A 15,878-nucleotide genomic window follows, 5' to 3' on the forward strand; every position below is an offset into this window, starting at 1 on the left:
CTCTCTGCCTGCCTCTCTGCCTACTTGTGATTTCTCTCTGTCAAATAAATAAATAAAATCTTTAAAAAAAAAAAAAAAAAGGCCGTAAGGTATTAAGTAATACCCTTTAAGCCCTATGGCCATTAAAAGAATAACTCCTATTATATAAGACTTTATCAACAAAGGATTGATCATCCCCACTACTAATCCTTGTATTAACCCCATTTTTCCAGTTAAAAAGCCCCCAAATAGAGGAAAGCATTTTGTTCAAGACCTTAGGGCAATTACCAATACAGTCACACCCTGTACTCCTATTGTTCCTGACTCCCGCACCCTCCTCTAACATACCAGCTGAAACTACCACTTTTTCTGTCATTGCCTTGTGCAGTGCCTTCTTCAGCATCCCTATCAGCCCCCAAGCTCAGTATCTTTTTACTTTTGCATGGTGTAATCAACAATAATACACTTGGATAGTCCTACCCGAGGAATATGCTGAAAGTCCTTCCTATTTGCTGACTGAAAAGATCTTGATTTCCCTGGCTTATCTATGCTTTACAATATAGAGATAATTTATTCGATAATTTATTACTATGTTCTCCCACCCTAAAGGCTGGTCCCACTGATGCTAACTAAATGTCTTCTCAAACAATTAGCCAACAAAGGACGCAACGCTCTAAACATAAATTACAACTCTGCTCTGCTTCAGTCAAATTCCTAGGCCACCTTTTGCTGGATGGGCTAAAAATAGAACCAGACAAATTACTACCTTCACCCAGGTCCCTCAGCCCCAGACTAAAAGACAATTACAGGGTTTCTGGGTCTTGCAGTTGTTGCCTTTGGATTCCCAATTATTCATCACAGCTCAACCCTTACATCGCCTTCCACTGCAAGCCTGATCGATCCCATGCCCTCAAGAGGCCCAAGATGACTTTGTATCTTTTTTTTTTTTTTAAGTGTAGGTATTTATTTAAACAATCTCTACACCCAGGAAAGGGCTCAAACTCACCATTTGAGATCACACATTCACCGACTGAGCCAGGCAGGCAACCGACCTTTGTATCTTTAAAAATTAAAAAACAGCTCGTTTTTTCCACAATGCTAGGACATCCTAACTGCCAACTGCCCTTCCTTCTTGTTCATCTGGGAATCCTTCCCCCAAAGGCTTGGAGGCCTGCAACACCACATAGGATATTACAGTCTTCAGTTAGAGACCGTGGCCAAACATTCATCTCCCATACGCCATGTCCTAGCAACCTGCCTCTATACTCATTACTGCCACCAAAAACTAATACTGGTTTCTCTCCTACAGATAGTAGTTCCACATCCAGTTAAAACACTTAGACTCCCACCACACCCAGCACCTATCTGCCAGCTGACTTACAAAATTTGAACTACAGTTTCCTTCCTCTCCAAACATTTCAGTCTCTCTCTGTCCTGTCAATCCTGCTACGTTATTTCCCTTACCCCTCAAAACTCAACTGAGTTTTACAATTTCATCCTTGTAACTGACTCATTCCTTACCCCTCAGTTAGACTTTTGTGAAATTCCCTTCTCAAATACAGATTTTATTTGATTTACTGACTGATCGATCTTATAGTATTTTTATTTTTTTTTAAGATTTTATTTATTTATTTGACAGACAGAGATCACAAGTAGACAGAGAGACAGGCAGAGAGAGAGGAGGAAGCAGGCTCCCCGCTGAGCAGAGAGCCTGATGTGGGGCTCAATTCCAGGACCCTGGGATCACGACCTGAGCCGAAGGCAAAGGCTTAACCACTGAGCCACTCAGGTGCCCCTGATCTTTTTTTTTTTTTTTTTAAGATTTTATTTATTTATTCGAGAGAGAATGAGTGAGAGAGAGCATGAGAGAGAAGGTCGGAGGGAGAAGCAGACTCCCCAAGGAACTGGGAGCCCCATGCGGGACTCGATCCTAGAAGTCCAGGATCATGACCTGAGCCGAAGGCAGTCGCTCAACCAACTGAGCCACCCAGGTGCCCAGATCCCCCTGATCTTATATAAAAGATGATCAGGTGCCGCCTGGATGACTCAGTCAGTTAAGCGTCTGCCTTTGGCTCAGGTTATGATCCAGGGTCCTGGGATCTAGCCCCATATCAGGCTCCCTGCTGAGCAGGGAGCCTGCTTCCTCCCTCTCTCTCTGCCCTTCCTCCTGCCTCATGCACTCTCTTTCTCTCTCAAATAAATAAAATCTTAAAAAATGATCAAGAAAAATACAATGCAGTATAGTCTAGTATCCACTGAAAAAATTATGGAAGCAGAATCTTTATCCAAGTTTCACGTGGCCCAACAAGCTGGATTACATGCTCTAAAAAGAGCCAATCGATAATAAAAACTCTCATTGTCTATACAGATAGCAGATATGCTTTTGGGGTCATCCCTGGTTTTGGTAAGCTCTAGAAGCAGGGTTCCTGACATCCTCTGGACTTAGGGGCACCAGGCTGGCTCAGTCAGTAGAGCATGGGACTTTTGATTTTGGGGTAATAGGTTTGAGCCCCATGTTGGGTGTAGAGATTACTTGAAAATAAAATCTTTTTTTAAAAAATCCTCCAAAACTTATTAAAACTGCTTGACGCCATTCTCCTTCCCTCCAGCTTAGCTCTTATAAAAGTTCAAAGTCCATTTCAAACTTGATACCCCTAAAGCCAAGAGCAATCATTATGGTACCCAAGCCACCAAAGATGTGACGCTTCAAACTTCTGATTTACAAATGTTCATCTGTGTGACACATTGGGGCACAATTAAATGGCCCTATGGGCACAACAATGCTATTGGAAGCCGTCTCCAACTGTTGCCCAACTAATATTTCAAAATGTACAATTTGCTCCTTGCACAATCCTGGGAAACCATATCACGCTGCGTTACATCAAGTTCCTCTTCCCCACAGGTCTTTTAACATCTGGCAAACTGATTTCATCCAACTTCCCCTGTGGTAACGATTTGTATGTTTTCTCACAAAATGGAGGCGTTTTCTTTGCAGGCAAGCAACAGCAAAAGCAGTAGCCAAAACCTATTAGAAAAAAAAAAACATTCCCAATTAGAGTACCTTGACCCTATATATGTATATCAAGCGGATATATATCTTCTTGAGGTTGTATTTTCTTCTTCTCCTGGGGTACACAATGTAGAATGAATCTTTAATAAGTTTGGCCTTTCATATATATTCTGTACAGGAGAATGTCTCCTTGTAACAAAGTAGAGGGCAAGTGACCTCTCTCTCTCTCTCTATATATATATATATATGTGTGTGTGTGTGTGTATAAATATAAATATATATATATATATATATATATATATATATATATATATGATATACTGGAAGACATATAAACTTAAATGTTCATTACAGACGTAAAGGAAAGGACTTCGGTATTGTTAACCCCCTTGTGTGCAGCAAAGCTACAAGGGGCTGGTTCATGCATGGATTCATGTTTCTCATTTAAAAAGGCTCCACATCCTGAAAATGACAGGAGAGTCACTCCCCTTTTAGAGGGGGACTGAAGCAGACAAGGTCCAAAGCCAGCAGTTGATACTCAAGATTCCAGACCAGACTCAGAACCTTCCTTTTACTTGAATTCTCATTTTTGTTCCTTTTGTCTCTTCCACCACCCAGTATTGTCCTGAAGTCATTCATGACCTCTGCGTACTCCCTCCGTATGACTTCTTAACCGAAGACTTCCTTTATTTTCTTGTAGGCTTTTTTTTTTTTAAGATTTCATTCATCTGTTTGTCAGAGAAAGAGATCACAAGTAGGCAGAGAGGCAGGCAGAGAGAGAGAAGCAAGCTCCCTGCCGAGCTGAGAGCCCGACACGGGTCTGAATCCCAGGATCCTGAGATCACGACCTGAGCCAAAGGCAGAGGCTTAACCCACTGAGCCACCCAGGCACCCTGACCTTTAAGCTTTAATAAGACTTGACACCATGGCACCTGACTGGCTCAATCAGTAGATGTGCACTCGATCTTGGGGTCATGAATTCGAGCCCCATGTTGGGTATAGAGATTATTTTAAAAAATAATATACTTTAAAAAATAATAAGACCTAACACCCTATAGTCTCTACACTTTTTTAAAAAGTTTTTAAATTTTATTTTTATTTCCATTTTACTTGAGAGAGAGAGAGCGCACAAGCAGGGGGAACAGTAGAGGGAGAGGGAGAAGCAGGCTCCTGCTGAGCAGGGAGCCCGACACTGGGCTTGATCCCAGGACCCTGAGATCATGACCTGAGCCAAAAGCAGACACTTAACGGACTGAGCCACCTAGGTTCCCTGAGTCTCTACCCTTTGTTCTCAATTCCTATGCACATTCAAGATGAAAAACCAGTTAAGAATATTCTACTACTATGTTCCATCAAAGAGGATTGAATGGAATACCAGCTCTGTTGTTAAGCTGTCCCAAGCCATAGCCCAGGAGACCCCCCCCTTAAGAACTGCTGGGTGTGTCACAACAGACACTCCAACCAAATACAAAATGCTCCCTCTTCACTCCTCTCTGCACAATAACATTGTCCCGCAGATTAAGATCATGTGCGATGGGAAGGCCTGGGTGGCTCAGTTGGTTAAGCAGCTGCCTTCGGCTCAAGTCATGGTCCCAGAGTCCTGGGATCGAGTCCCACATCGGGCCCCTTGCTTGGCAGGGTGCCTGCTTCTCCCTCTGCCTCTGCTGCCATTCTGTCTGCCTGTGCTCCCTCTCTCTCCCCCTCTCTCTCTCTCTGACAAATAAATAAATAAAATCTTTAAAAAAAAAAAAGATCACGTGCGATGACTCTCATCCAATACCCTTGCCCTCCACCCCTGAAGTACCCTAACCCCATTTTCTTTAACCTCCTTTCCCTGTTTTGACATTCTTCATGCCCATAATTTGATTTCTTGTGTAAGATATGTCCACCTGGGACCTAGTGTGGTCTCTACAGATGTAAGTCTCAACCTTTTGCTATCATCCATCAAGCTGCAGCTGTATCTCATCCACCTCTCCTAATGCTGCTACTGCCCTCTGCCCCGACATCCCAGAGCCGAAGATGAACCATGAAACTTATTATCAATGCTTGGGTTCACTAATCTCCAGGGGAATGATTCATCAAAAGCCCTGTCATTGGAATTCTTGGAAGAGCTTTGGCTCTAATCAAACCAATGCTAGGTTTTAGCCTTCCTGTGACCTCGATAAACCTTACATTGCAAGACCCCTATCTTCCTTCTGTGCCAACTCTTCTTCCCAATCATCAGTAGCACCACTCTGGACGATAAAACAGGAGCAAATCAATCTTGCTGTGCTCCCACGGCAGCCCCCTTAATTATCTTCCCATATTGGCAAACCCCTATGGAAAAACAACTAGCCAAACCCTACCCTTCAAATGCATTAACAATGCCTGGGTCACTAGACAATGCATGCTAGGATTCGTAAAAACCCATCTGTCTATCTGCTTGCCCACACACCCCACAGTCCCTCATAGAACCAAAAGGGCTTTAGGTGTGATGATTGCTAGAATTGGTCTGGCCATAGGCATGTTGGCCCCCTGGGAAGAATTTGCTTATCATGAAACTACCCTGTGTAATCTAACAAATATCCTAGAAGAATTATCCCACTATACTGCTTCAGCCCTTACAAAACTTAACAATTAGAACTGCACTCCCCTGCTTCAGTAGTCCTAGACTATGAAACAGCACTGCCAGTTGGCAGAACAAGGGGGTGTCTGCTGTTGCTGATAGCTCTCATTGTACCTCGAGAAATACTTCCTCCCAAGTTGAACTAGATAATTTTTTTTTATACAAGCCTCCTAGCTTCACAATATCAACAACCCCATTTCAACAGCCAGTGAAATGTGAAATTACAGTAAAAGTTATCTACCATTGTCCAATCTCTTTAGTTAGTTGTTTGGCAAAATAGAAAACATCCTTCAATTTGGACTACAGGGGGTGACTGGCTGGCTCAGTCAAGCAAGATCTCAGGGTCAGAGGTTCGAGCCCCATGTTGGGTGTAGAGATAACTTAAAAATAAACTCTTAAGGGGTGCCTGAGGCTGTCAGTTCAGTGTCTGACTCTTGATTTCAATTCAGGTCATGACCTCAGGATCCTGGGATCAAGCCCCAAGTCAGGCTCTATGCTAAGAGCCTTGATGTGCTTGAGATTTTCTCTTGCCGTCTCCCTCTGTCCCTCCCCACCCCATCTGAATTAAATAAATTTTTTAAAAAAATCAAGTCTTAAGGGGCGCCTGGGTGGTTCAATCGTTAAGCATCTGCCTTCAGCTCGGGTCCTGAACTCAGGGTCCTGGGATAGAGCCCCGCATCGGGGTGTCTGCTTGGCAGGAAGCCTGCTTCTTTCTCTCTCTCTCTGCTTGTGTTCCCTCTCTCGCTGTGTTTCTCTCTGTGTCAAATAAATAAATAAAATCTTTTTTTAAAAAAAGTCTTAAAAAAATCTGGACTACAGTTCTGTATAGAACTATTAATTTTGGTATTAAGCTTCTGATGCTATATAAAATACTCTTTCTAGGGGTGCCTGGGTGGCTCAGTTGGTTAAGCATCAGACTCTTGATCTCAGCTCAGGTCTTGATCTCAGGGTCATGAGTTCAAGCCCTGCATTGGGCTCCATGCTGGGTGTGTAGACTACTTAAAAAACAAACAAACAAAAAAACTTGGCTTGTTTCCAGAAGTTGCTTCTCTTTCTCTTCTTCCATTTGCAAGCTAGTTACGGTGACCCGGGCTTCTGTATGTACTGCTCCAATCCTATGCCGTGTGATTCTTGAGGCATAATGAAAATCCCCTGCCATTAGAGTCACAGTTCAGAAGCCCAGATTGTATGGGAAGGAGGAGAGAACCATGTGATCAATAAATATTTGTAAAACAGATAGATGTATGTATTCTGATTACGTTGTTTCCTTTTTTTTTTTAAGATTTTATTTATTTGACAGATCGCAAATAGGCAGAGAGGCAGGTGGGGGGTGGGGAAGCAGGCTCCCTGCTGAGCAGAGAGCCTGATGTGGGGCTCTATCCCAGGACCCTGGGATCATGACCTGATCTGAAGGCAGAGGCTTTAACCCACTGAGCCACCCAGGGGCCCCATGTTTCCTTTTATTGACAGATATTTCTATTCGGGTAGATTACAACTTGATTGTGTTACAACTTGAAATTTGTTGATACAGTCGTGCTTAAATTTGATGCTGGGTGTCTCGTGGTTTTCTTCAGCCACTCATTTTAAGATCAATCCTTACAAGTGGATGATTCCTGCAAATGATGTCATTTTCACTCTAATCTTAGCCTTAGAAGGTAAGTTTCATTCTAATTACTAAGGATGTCTTACTGTTACCTAGTCTTCATTGAATCTTTATTATGTAGGTAAATGTAGCTTTCTTCATAGTACGTTTTCTTAAAATATATTAATAAAAATGTATTATTGAGTAAAAATGAATAATACTTATGTTAAAAATGCATAAGTGTGGTTTTAAAAAGTGTGTGTGTGTAGTCTATGTGTAGATGCAATACAATACTATTGAGCCTTAAAAGGAAGGAAATTCTTTTTTTTTAATTTTTTAATTTTTTTAAAAGATTTTATTTATTTATTTGACAGAGATAGATCAAATGTCAGAGAGGCAGGCAGAGAGGGGGGGCGGGAAGCAGGCTCCCCGCTGAGCAGAGAGCCCGATGCGGGGCTCCATCCCAGGACCCTGAGATCATGACCTGAGCCAAAGGCAGAGGCTTAACCCACTGAAGCACCCAGGTGCCCAAAAGGAAGGAAATTCTGGTCTTTGCAATAACATGGATTAACCTGGAAGACATTATGCTAAGTGAAATAAGCTGGCACAAAAGGAATCATACAAATATTGTATTATTCCATTTGTATGAAGGACCTAGAGTAGTTAAATCCACAGAGAGAGAGAGAGAGTAGAATGTTGGTGGGTTTAACTTTAGTGTTTAATGGGTATAGGGAGAACGAGCATGTTCTGGAGATGGATGGTGATGGTTACCCAACATTTTGAATGGACGTAATGTCACTGCACTGCACACTTAAGAATAGTTAAAATGGTAAATTTGTATGTGTCTTTCACAAGAACAGGAAAAAATTTGTTAAATATATATGCGCACCCCAGTAGCAGTGAGCACAAATTATCATCCCTATCTTGGTTTCTAGTATTCTCCAATAAAAGTAGCTGGTGCTCCTTGGAGAAAAGGCAAGTCTAACGCTGGGGCGAGAAACATACAAGATGAGCTTGGAGCAGTGTGTAGTGCCAGGAAGGAAGGAACTGCTCAAAACAAAACACTCACCAATGATGATGATGTCACGGGAGCCCCCTGAAGGCTCCCAATGACCAAAGCAGATAAAATAGTGTTAGATTATAAACCAAAATTGGGGCGTCCGCGTGGCTCAATTGGTTGGGTATCTGCCTTTGGCTCAGGTCATGGTCTCAGGATCCTGGGATCCAGCCCCAAGTTGGGCTCCCTCATTAGTGGGGAGTCTCCCTCTCCCTCTGCCCCTCCTCACAGCTCATACCTTGTCTCTGTCTCCCTCTCTCTCTCAAATAAATTGTCTTTGAATTAAGAGTTTCTGAGATACATATGTATATGTCTGTCTTGATCTTCTACAACATCCTACAAGTGCTTGAATCTCTCAGATATAATCATGAACAAAAAAGCTGGACAACAAAAAAGGTGGACTCAAAGAAATACAGACTAAACATTTTCCCTTACAGGAAATTCTAGAATAAGCAGAACTAACTTGTGATGATGATAATGATCAAAATAGAGGTTGCTTGTGGAGGAGGGTGTTACTGATGGGGATAGGGCATAAGGCGGCCTCCTGGAGTGTGGGAATGTTTTATATCTTATCTTGATGGTGATTATAGAGTTACACGTTTACGAAAAATTCATCAAGATGTACCTCTAATGGTGCAGCTGGTCTGCAAAACAGTATGGAGTTTCCTCAAAATGTTAAAAATAGAGCTACCCTACAACCCAGTAATTGCACACACTACTAGGTACTTATTCAAAGAATATAAACATAGTGATTTGAAGGGGCACATGCACCCCAATGCTTATAGCAGCAAAGCCCACAATAGTCAAACTATGGAAAAAACCCAGATGTCTATTAACAGATGAATGGATAAAGATGTGTGTTTGTGTGTGTCTGTGTGTGCACACACATATATATGTGTATATATACTATATTTTATATGTATACATATGTATTTTATATTTTATATATAGTATACATATACTATATATAAAAAGATGTGATATTGGGGTGCCTGGGCAGCTCAGTGGGTTAAAGCCTCTGCCTTCGGTGCAGGTCATGGTCCCACGGTCCTGGGATTGAGCCCCGCGTCGGGCTCTCTGCTCCACAGGGAGCCTGCTTCCTCCAATCTCTCTCTCTGCCTGCCTCTCTGCCTGCTTGTGATCTCTGTCTGTCAAATAAATAAATAAAATCTTAAAAAAAAAAAAAGATGTGATATGTATGTAACATATCTATAATGGAATATTACTCAGCCATCAAAAAGAATGAAACCTTGTCACTTGCAACGACCTGAAAGGAATTAGAGGGTATTATGCTCAATGAAATAAGTCAGTCAGAGAAGATGAATGACTCATGATTTCACCCATATGTGGAATCTAAGAAAGAAAACACATGAACATAGAGGAAGGGAAGGAAAAATCAAGTAAGACGAAGAAAGAGAGGGAGGCAGACCATAAGAGACTCTTAAGTCTAGGAAACAGACTGAGGGTTTCTGGAGGGGAGCGAGGGGAGGGGAAGGGGTAACTGGGTGCTGGGCATTAAGGAGGGCACGTGATGTGATGCAACTAGTGGGTGTTGTATGCAACTAGTGAATCACTGAATTCTACCTCCAAAACCAATAATACAATTTAAATTGAATTTTAAAAAATTTTAAGATGTGCATCTAATATTTGTGCACCTGAACATACAAGGAGTAATTAATGTATGTATGCCTCAGTCAAGTGTAATATGTGAGCGAGAGGTACAGCTACTGTCAGTATGGTAGCCTCTAGCCACTTGCCACTGGCTATATAAAGTTCAACTTATTTAAGTTAAAAAAAATTTTTTTGGGGCGCCTGGGTGGCTCAGTGGGTTAAGCCGCTGCCTTCGGCTCAGGTCATGATCTCAGGGTCCTGGGATCGAGTCCCACATCGGGCTCTCTGCTCGGCAGGGAGCCTGTTTCCTCCTCCTCTCTCTCTCTGCCTGCCTCTCTACCTACTTGTGATCTCTCTCTGTCAAATAAATAAATAAAATCTTTAAAAAAAAAAAAATTTTTTTTGGAGAGAGAGTGAGCATGGGGGAGGGGAGAGAAGGGCAAAGGGAGAGAGAGAATCTTGAGCAGGCTCCATGCTCAGCGAGAAGCCTGACCCAGGGCTCAACGTGGGGCTCAATCTCAGGACCCTGAGGTCAAAATCCTGAGATCGCGACCTGAGCCAAAATCAAGAGTCAGATGCTTAACCAACTGAGCCACCCAGGTGCTCCTGACTTAATTAATTAAAGTTTAAAAACTCAGCTTCCCAGTTGGAGGAGTCGCATTTCAAGTGCTCAACAGGGGTGGTAGCTAGTGGCTTACCTATTCGATGGTGTAGACACAGAACATTTCCATCACTGTAGAAAGTTTTGTCAGACTACACTGGTGCAGAACAGTGTTGTCCCATAGAAAGAATGTCAGCCGCATATGTCATCTTAAATTTTACAATAACCACATTAAAAACGTGAAAAGAAACCAATGAAGCTAATTTTATTTTTAAGATTTTATTTATTTATTCGACAGAGAGAGACACAGCAAGAGAGGGAACGCAACAGGGGAAGTGGGAGAGGGAGAAGCAGGTTTCCCGCTGAGCAGAGAGCCCAATGCAGGGCTCGATCCCAGGACCCTGGGATCATGACCTGAGGGGAAGGCAGAGGCTTAACCCACTGAGCCACCCAGGCGCCCCTCACTCCAAGTAACATTTAAACATTTTTCACAATGAGCTTATATTCGTGTGTTTCTTGTGTTAGTTGGGTCCTCCGGTGAACAGAGGGTCAGACCAAGTTAGGAGCACAAAGAGGATGAGTGGGGATACACTGTGAGAAGGAAGGAGCAGCACCCCACAGAGAAAGCCTTCCGATCAGGATGCAGGTTTGTTGTCTGGGCGAGGAGAGGAGAGCAGCAGGAAGCCCGAGCCCCAGACAGCAGCAGAGACTTGACCACCAGGTGGGTTGTCCCAGAACAGATTGCCCCTTAGAGTTGTCTCATGTTGGGCTCAAATGCCATGGTCCTAGTCTCCCTGCTGTGCTCAGTTATCAGCAGAGAACCCCTGGGAATTGTGTACCGGTGTCAGTGAGCTCAGAATTCAGAGGTCCTACACCCGAGAGCTGGCAGCAAACAGCAGCCCTCCCCCTGACCAGCAAGTTCTTTCCTTTTTTTTTTTTTTTTTTAATTGTTCATTGTGGTCAAACATGGGGCGCCTGGGTGGCTCAGTGGGTTAAAGCCTCTGCCTTCAGAGGTCATGATCCCGGGGTCCTGGGATCGAGCTCCACATCAGGCTCTCTGCTCAGCGGGGAGCCTGCTTCCTCCTCTCTCTCTCTCTGCCTGCCTCTCTGCCTACTTGTGATCTCTCTCTGTCAAATAAATAAAATCTTAAAAAAAAATAAAAACCATATGGTCAAACAAACAAAACATAAAATTTACCAGTTTCTACGTGTCCAGTTCTGTGGTGTTAAAGTATACTCATACTGATGTGCAACCAACGACTAGAACTTTCTTATCTTGCAAAACTGAATATCTGTCTCCATTAAGTAAAACTCCTCAGTCCCCCTGCCCCTGGTAACCACGGTTTTGCTTTCTGTCTCTATGAGTTTGAGTACGCTGGCCATCTCACGTGAGTGGCCTCGTAGAGCATCTGTGTTTTGCGGTTGGCTTCTTTCACTCAGCATCATGTTCTCAGGTTCGTGCGTGTTGTAGCAATTGTCAGAAAGTCATTCCACTGTATGCGTAAACCACATTTTGCTTCTCCATTCATCTGCTGAGGGGACATTTGGGTTGCTTCCCCCTTTCCGCTAGAAGTCAGTGATGCTGCTATGAACATGAGTGTACGAATATCTCTTCCAGATCCTGCTTTCAATTCTTTTGGATAAATACCGGAAAATGGAACTGCTGGATGGTATGGTTATTCTATTTTTAGTTTTCTGAGGAACCGCCATACTGTTTTCCACATCGGCTGCACCATTCTGCATTCCCATCAGTAAAGGATAAAGGCTCCAATTTTCTGCATCCTCTCCAACACTTGTCATTTTCTGGGTTTTGTTGTTGTTGTTGTTTTAATAATAGCCATCCTAATGGCTGTGTGGGGTGTTACCTCCTTGGGGTTTGATTTGATTTTCTCTAATTAGTGATGTTGAGTATCTTTTCATATGCTTCTTGGCTTCTCGAAGGGTCATCTCCCTGATGGTCAGGTCTAGAGACAGCCAGCCCTTGAATAACATGGATTTAAACTCTGTGGGTCCACCTGGATTTATTTTGGTAAGTACAGGACAGTCCTATACTTACCAAGTCTTTTTTTTTAAGATTTTATTTACTTATTTGACAGAGAGAGAAACAGCAGGGAGAGGGGGGAGCAGGCTTCCCACTAGGCAGGAAGCCCAATGTGGGGCTCCATCCCAGGACCCTGGGATCATAACCCGAACCGAAGGCAGATGCTTAATGCCTTAATGTCTTTAGGATCCTCTGAATCACATTTTATTTTCTCTAGCTTACTTTAAGAATACAGTATATAATACATATAACATACAAAATATGTGTTAGTTAATTGTTAATATTATTGGTAAGGCTTTTGGTCAACAGTAGGCTGTTAGTAGTTAAGTTTGGGGGGAGTCAAAAGTTATACATGCGGGCACCTGGGTGGCTCAGTGGGTTAAGCCGCTGCCTTTGGCTCAGGTCATGATCCCAGGATCCTGGGATCAAGTCCCGCATCGGGCTCTCTGCTCAGCGGGGAACCTGCTTCTCCCCGCTTTCTCTCTCCCTGTCTGCCTCTCTGCCTACTTATGATCTCTGTCTGTCAAATAAATAAATAAAATCTTTAAAAAAAAATCTTTAAAAAAAAAGTTATATGTGCATTTCTGACTGTGCAGGGGAGCGATGCCCCTAACCCCTGTGTTGTTCAAGGGTTAATTATAATTAAAAATTAATAACAGAACACTTTACAAACCAAGCAGGAGGACAGCTGGGACCCCCTACTTGAAATTTCTCTGGAAGTTGCACAGTTCTAGAATCTTAAAGCAAACCTGCCAGGCACTGGGCTAGGCTCATTTCGTCGTCTCAACAACTCTTTGAGGAGTGTATTTTCACATGCCAGGGTACAGGAGCTGGCCTAGAATGTGGGGTGGACGAAGGTATTCCCATCTGCCAAAACTTCCTTTAATGCTTCTTCATCCACTCACCACTGTGAATAACATCTCACCTAAGTTTAAAAGCAAAACAAAACAAAAAAGGGGGGGCACCTGGGTGGTTCAGTCATTAAGCATCTGCCTTCGGTTCGGGTTATGATCCCAGGGTCCTGGGATGGAGCCCCACATTGTGCTTCCTGCCTAGTGGGAAGCCTGCTCCCCCCTCTCCCTGCTGCTTCTCTCTCTGTCAAATAAGTAAACAAAATCTTAAAAAAAAAAAAAACAAAACTAACTAAAAACAAAACAAAACAAAAGTATGCTCTCATGCAAACAGATTCAAAACTAGTGCCCTGGGTACCACCCTTCCTGCAACCAGATTGTTTTCTAAAGGCCTTCAACTCCTAGAGATGAAGTCACTGACCCAGGATTTCAAGCATGTAAGCCAAACTGGAAAATCTCCAAAATCCTTGCTGTTTCAGTACAAGATTTAAGGGTAAAAAGACCTGAAAATAACATGGAGAACATGAAGAAAGCCATACTGAGTGTACCACTCAGGAAATAAATGGTGCCACAGGTATTCAGGCGGGGCATAAGACCTACTCTGCTTCCTCTCACCAAAACTGTGATGAGGGTGCAGAAGGCAAGCTGAAGACAAAAAACAAGGTGACACCCCACGACCTCCCCCATCCCCTCACTCCCAGGTGGGCCGTGTGTGACATTTCTCAGGTAGTCCTGGCTGCCCTAAAGCTAAGGGAAGGAAAAACAAGTGGTTGACGAACAGAGATCACAGTCCTGCAAGACACTGACAAGTCTTGTCAGTTTACAAAATGTCTTTGTGATTTACAAGAAAAAAAAAAAAACATTCTTACCCAAAACCTAACTTCCAGGGGCGCCTGGGTGGCTCAGGTCATGATCCCGGGGTCCTGGGATCGAGCCCCGAGTCGGGCTCTCTGCTTGGCGGGGAGCCTGCTTCCCCCTCTCTCTCTGCCTGCCTCTCTGCCTACTTGTGATCTCTGTCTGTCAAATAAATAAATAAAAAATATATATATAAAACGAAAAAAAATGTAAAAATCTAACTTCCAGAAGGAAACTCCCACCCATCTTAATGTTAGGCTTTACTGGAGGGAAAAACAAACTTAACCTGACAATGAAGAAGGCCTCCAATATCTTGTAGGTCGTCCTCTTGTAGCAAACAAAAATTCTTTTTTTTTTTAGATTGTTATTTATTTATTCAACAGACAGAGATCACAAGTAGGCAGAGAATCAGGCAGAGAGAGAGGGGGAAGCAGTGTTCCCACTGTGCAGAGAGCCCGATGCGGGGCTTGATCCCAGGACCCCGAGACCATGACCTGAGCCGAAGGCAGAGGCTTAACCCACTGAGCCTCCCAAGTGCCCTGAAAACAAAAATTCTTCTGAAAACATCCCTTTTCCTTATCTCCCCCAACTCCAGAATATATAATCAGTTGCTTCTCACAATCTGGGGGCAGCAGCTCTTTCCATCCACGGGTCCTGTACCCCTGCATTAATAAAATCATCTTTTTGCACCAAAGACGTCTCAAAAATTCTTTCTTTTTTTCTTTAAAGATTTTATTTATTTATTTATTTGACAGAGAGAGATCACAAGTAGGCAGAGAGGCAGGTAGAGAGAGAGAGAGAGGAGGAAGCAGGCTCCCGGCTGAGCAGAGAGCCCGATGCGGGACTTGATCCCAGGACCCTGAGATCACGACCTGAGCCAAAGGCAGCGGCTTAACCCACTGAGCCACCCAGGCGCCCGTCAAGAGTTCTTTCTTGGCCTTCAGCTCTCACCTACATGCCAAAACGACATCAACAGGACCACAGGTATATGCTAATAGAACTTATCTTTATTTTTTTCTTTTTTAAGTTTTATTAACTTAAGTGACCTTTCTACCCAAAGTGAGGTTCAAACTCATGACCTTGAGATCAAAAGGTGCACGCTTTTCCGACTGAGCCAGCCAGGGGCTGCTATCGGAACTTTCCTCTTGGTGGACATTAGCCCGCAAACATTTATAGCTGCTTTTTTATTAAGTGTGGCCCAGCACTACTTTTGTTTTCCACATCACTTTTTCCTCTTTTTAACCATAAGGCAGAACCTTGTGACCTTTTGCAGTCACTTTGGTTTCTACTCAAAGGCAGCTGTGGGGCGGGTAGTGCAGCTGCGACGTAGTCTTAAGTCTCAGAGCAAGAGTATTTTAAAATTCCTCTTAAAACTTTGTATAATGGTACATCTTGGGACTTTAAAAAGTTTTGTTGTGAACATATTCTACATTGATAATCCAGCTTTCCATATCTTGTTCCCCAATAATTATATGAACTTGGAAAATTGCTTATAATTCATATTCCGGTGATAATAATAGCTTATAATAATAGTAATGATAGCCAACATAGGGATAGCTGGGTGGCTCAGTCAGTTGAGTGTCCGACTCTTGATTTTGGCTCAGGTCATGGTCTCCAGATGTGAGATGGAGCCGGCTTTGGGCTCTGTGCTCCACACGGAGTCTGCTGCAGATTCTCTTTTTCCCT

This window comes from Mustela nigripes, chromosome 8 (genome assembly GCF_022355385.1).
Source record: "Mustela nigripes isolate SB6536 chromosome 8, MUSNIG.SB6536, whole genome shotgun sequence".
NCBI classification, from domain to species: domain Eukaryota; kingdom Metazoa; phylum Chordata; class Mammalia; order Carnivora; family Mustelidae; genus Mustela; species Mustela nigripes.